The following is a 5,246-nucleotide window of genomic DNA, read 5'->3' on the forward strand; positions in this document are numbered from 1 at the left end:
ATTCAGTTCAGCAGAGATTGATTCATTTACAGTGTCTTTGTACAAAGTCAAAAAGATATTNTGATGCGTTTTTGGCACCTCAAAATCGTCAGAAAAGAGTTCAATTCTTCAAATTTTCTGAGTACAAAATCTGAGCCCTAGCACCAATTCATTCCTGGCAATGGGACTGTTCATTTTGGCAGCTCAAAATTGTCAGAAATGAGATCTCTGGGTCTTTAATTCTTCAAATTTTCTGAGTACAAAATCTGAGCCCCAGCACCAATTCATTCCTGGCTACGTTGCTGATTCAGTTGTTTTGTTTTGTTATTTTCAGATCAGTTTTTAGAAGATTTTTTATTAACTCATGTTATATTTATGCCGAGTGAAAGATTAACCAAAGCTTTGATGAATCAATATCCTTTTACATTTAATATCCCAGGATTGTTGATGTATCTGTATTTACCAGTCATGGCTGATTGGTGATCCAAAATGACAGACTGCAATTTAGATCTATAGGACATTTTTCATGTGCTACATTATTTGCCTACAATTTTTTGAATTTGTTCACCAGGGATGTTAATGTGTCTGTATTTACCAGTCATGGCTGATGGGTGATTCAAAATGACAGACTGCAATTTAGATCTATAGCACATTTTTCATGTGCTACATTATTTGCCTACAATTTATTGAATTTGTGCACCAGGGCTGTTGATTTGTCTGTATTTACCAGTCATGGCTGATGGATGATCCAAAATGACAGACTGCAATTTAGATTATTAGGACATTTTTCATGTGCTACATTATTTGTCTACAATTTTTTGAATTTGTGCACCAGGGCTGTTGATTTGTCTGTATTTACCAGTCATGACTGATGTGAGATCCAAAATTAATGATTAAGATAGTGGACCATGCCATATATGCCCACCACGGCATGCGGATGGTAAATATTCAAGATTTTGGGGCAAGGGCAATAACTCTGCTTCTAACAGTCGAAAATAGCTCAAATTCGAACTAGATCTTTTTTTTATGAATATGTATACACATACCCAATTTCATTTGATTCCATCAAAAAATCTAGTTTTTAGAGCGTTCACAAGCAAATGTTGACAGACGGACCGACGGACAGTTTTGAGAATAAAGTAGCTTGATGAAATTTTGTAAGAGAAAGAGAATTGGATTGGTATATGAACAACTTATGAAGAATATTACCCTTAACCCTTATCACTTATTATGCTGAAGTGAATGATGGAGTCAATCAAAGTTCAGATCAAGAGTTATCTGACTACATGTTAACGTTTAAACACAAGATTATATATTTCGTACAAGAGTGGTATAACATAGCTACCGAGGCCTTCCACGAAGATTCTAAAATTATTTCCTTTCTAGAAGTAAGTAGAAGAAGAAATTCTACAAGTTTTTTAGCTTTGAGTGAAAGATGACTAGTTGTGGAAGGGTTGTAGCTTAATCAGTAAGAGTGTTGCAATCTTACCATGACATAATTTGCTTGGTTTATACAAATGGTTGTCATGGATTCTAAGATATTCCAAAGATGTCTTCTAGCTTTTGAATAAAAGATAATTATTTGAGGGAGGGTTGTAGCTCAATTGGTAAGGGTGTTGAAATCTTTACATGACATCATTTACATGGTTGTCATGGATTCTAAGATATTCCAAAGATGTTTTTAGCTTTTGAATGAAAGTTAAGTATAGTTTAGGGAAGGGTTGTAGCTCAATTGGTAAGAGTGTTGAAATATTTATATAGACATCATTTACATGGTTGTCATGGATTCTAAGATATTCCAAAGATGTTTTCTAGCTTTTGAATAAGCGATGACATAAGTTGAGGAAGGGCTGTAGCTCAGGTGGTTAGAGTGTTGAAATCTTTACTCAAGCAAAGGTGCATTCAATATCTAATGCTTCTGGGAATATACCTTTCATTCACGTCAAAAAATCCGAGCATTGTAGAGGGAAGACATTTGATTGGCTGGCAGTGTCGCCAAACTGACGAATGTTTAAGAAGGCGGTCTTAAGACCCTAACTGAAGTGGCTATATTAAAATTAAAAGCTATTAAAAAATGGAATGAAAGTTTGGTTTATTTTTTTTAAACTGTATGTGACGTCATCGAGTTAGGTCAAAAGCTTAATCTGACGAATGTTCAAGAGGGACGTCTTTGGACCATGAAAGTTTGGTTTATATTTTTTTTAGGAGTTACACAAAGCTATACAAGAAGATATTAATTTATATCCTACCCTGAAGAACGACATCAAACCATTGGTTAATATTATGCAATGTAAATATAGGTTAGTTTGTTATTTTACTTGAGCAGAACTTCAATTTTGAAAAGGGATACGGATGGCTGAAATTTAGACAAGTATTTAGATCTTTGTATCTCTTTGAGAGAAGGCTGTAGCACAGTCGGTTAGTGTGTTGAGATCTTTACATGACCATATTTAGATTAATCAGTGTCAGTAACATATATTCAGATCTTTGTATCCCTTTGAGAGCAGGCTGTAGCACAGTCGGTTAGTGTGTTAAAATCTTTACATGATGTCATGTGTTTGGGTATGTCTAACAAATTTCCCTTACTGCACACTGCATGGCGTTGTCCGTCTTCATTAGCCCACATGGTGTAGACAAGTAGGACGAAAGACTCCATTCATTTCATTTTGTTTGGTTAGGATTCTTATTTATAATTTTTAGTTCACCATTAAATTATAAAAGTTCGAAGAAGAAAATCCATCCATCTTTAATTTTAAGCCGTAAAACTTCTCGAGAGCAGATTACAGAGAGCAAGAAAAAACGCTCAGTAAAACCTACCGATGACAGTAAGTATTGATTCTTATCAAGGTGTCATTTCCAGAGCAGTGGTGGCTCAGTGAGTTAGATGCTTGCTCGCTAACCTGAAGGTCCAGGGTTCAATCCTAGCATAGGTCGAGATAATACCTTCAGATTTTTCAACCCAGTTTCCCCCTGTCAGTGAGTTAGACGCTTGCTCGCTAACCTGAAGGTCCAGGGTTCAATCCTAGCATAGGTTGAGATAATACCTTCAGATTTTTCAACCCAGTTTCCCCCATCAGTGATGTAGGTAAGAGAGACTGACACTGACAAAGTGTTTAGTCGTTTAGATGGGACAATAAACTACAGGCTGTACACGTTAAAGATCCCTCGACAGTTGGAAATAGAAAAAGAGCAGGTTAATAACACTGTCCTGACAAAATTTCCCTCATTGTACACTGAATGGCATTGATTATTCTTATTTTCTATATTTACTAGGTATTGTAAAAGTATATTGTGCTGATCATACGTACAGCTCGTTTCGATTTCCGATGAATACCTCCGTAGCTGAAATAGTTCATCATGCTAAAGATAAATTATCTCTAGGGGACGATTTGATTTTATGTGAGGTCAAATCTAACGGAGGTAAGGTTGTTATTTTATATACAGAGGCAGTTTTTGTGAATCATTAGGGTTCGTTCATTCTTCAGGCAGAGCAGGGAGTCCTGATATCAATCGTCAAGGTTTCCCCTGTCAGTGATGTAGGTAAGAGGGGCTGACAAGGAAAAAGCGTCTAGTCGTTCAGATTGGACAATAAACCAAGGCCTCATGTGCTACAGACTGTATGTTAAAAATCCCTCGACAGTTGGAAATCGAAAAAAAGCAGGTTTGTGCCGCAGTGCTGGAAAATTTCCCTCGTTGTACACTGCATGGTGTTGTCTGTCTTCATTATTGATGACTTAAAGAGTAGGCGCTTGTCTGAAGATCACACAGTGTGAAACTCTGAGTAACAACATGTTTCAGGTTCTGTTTTAGTTGTCTGAAGATCACATAGCGTGAAACTCTGAATAACAACATGTTTCAGGTTCTGTTTTAGTTGTCTGAAGATCACATAGCGTGAAACTCTGAATAACAACATGTTTCAGGTTCTGTTTTAGTTGTCTGAAGATCACATAGTGTGAAACTCTGAATAACAACATGTTTCAGGTTCTGTTTTAGTTGTCTGAAGATCACATAGTGTGAAACTCTGAGTAACAACATGTTTCAGGTTCTGTTTTAGTTGTCTGAAGATCACATAGCGTGAAACTCTGAGTAACAACATGTTTCAGGTTCTGTNTTAGTTGTCTGAAGATCACACAGTGTGAAACTCTGAGTAACAACATGTTTCAGGTTCTGGTTTAATATTTTATATTGTAGTGTGAAACTCTGAATAACAACATGTGTCAGGTTCTGTTTTAATATTTCTATTTGTAGTGTGAAACTCTGAGTAACAACATGTTTCAGGTTCTGTTTTAATATTTCTATTTGTAGTGTGAAACCCTGAGTAACAACATGTTTCAGGTTCTGGTTTAATATTTTATATTGTAGTGTGAAACTCTGAATAACAACATGTGTCAGGTTCTGTTTTAATATTTCTATTTGTAGTGTGAAACCCTGAGTAACAACATGTTTCAGGTTCTGTTTTAATATTTCTATTTGTAGTGTGAAACCCTGAGTAACAACATGTGTCAGGTTCTGTTTTAATATTTCTATTTGTAGTGTGAAACCCTGAGTAACAACATGTGTCAGGTTCTGGTTTAATATTTTATATTGTAGTGTGAAACTCTGAATAACAACATGTGTCAGGTTCTGTTTTAATATTTCTATTTGTAGAGCGAAACTCTGAGTAACAACATGTTTCAGGTTCTGTTTTAATATTTCTATTTGTAGTGTGAAACTCTGAGTAACAACATGTTTCAGGTTCTGGTTTAATATTTCTATTTGTAGTGTGAAACTCTGAGTAACAACATGTTTCAGGTTCTGGTTTAATATTTTGTATTATATTGTAGATCGTATGGTATTTAAAGATAATAATTTATGTGTTACAACTGGATTGAGTTTAAATGGAAGATTATTTATAACCCCGAGAGAACATATAGACGCTTTGGTACGTTTTTAAAATTTTACAGAAAAATCCAACACAAATTAGTTCCCAACCCATCGATGAGAAAGCTATGGAAATGGTGCTCAGCAATCTTTTTGCTGTCGAAATCTCCAAAGCCAAGCGAAGTTGAGACATACCTCCTTTTTTATGACTTAAACTTTGTCGCCGACATCAAAATTCCTACTGTAGCAAAATTTTTTTTTTTTTCTCCGCCACTTCTCGAGGAAGAGTTATACAAAAATGGTGGACTTTTTGTCTAAATCACCTTGCTGGTAGCCGGGAGAAATTTCATCATGTGTAAGGCGAAATTGACACATACCTACTTTTTTGGACCAATGGACCAAGCGAT

The 5,246-nt window shown here is 35.7% G+C and overlaps 1 protein-coding gene across 1 annotated transcript in view; it reads left to right on the plus strand.

Moving 5' to 3' along the window:
• Positions 1–5,246, plus strand: part of LOTGIDRAFT_135052 (hypothetical protein) — a gene marked incomplete at both ends in the record, with an annotated part of 51,216 nt that overhangs the window by 26,802 nt on the left and 19,168 nt on the right. The gene's annotated exons all lie outside the window — the stretch shown is intronic.

Source organism: Lottia gigantea (genome assembly GCF_000327385.1).
Source record: "Lottia gigantea unplaced genomic scaffold LOTGIsca_95, whole genome shotgun sequence".
Lineage (NCBI taxonomy): Eukaryota > Metazoa > Mollusca > Gastropoda > Lottiidae > Lottia > Lottia gigantea.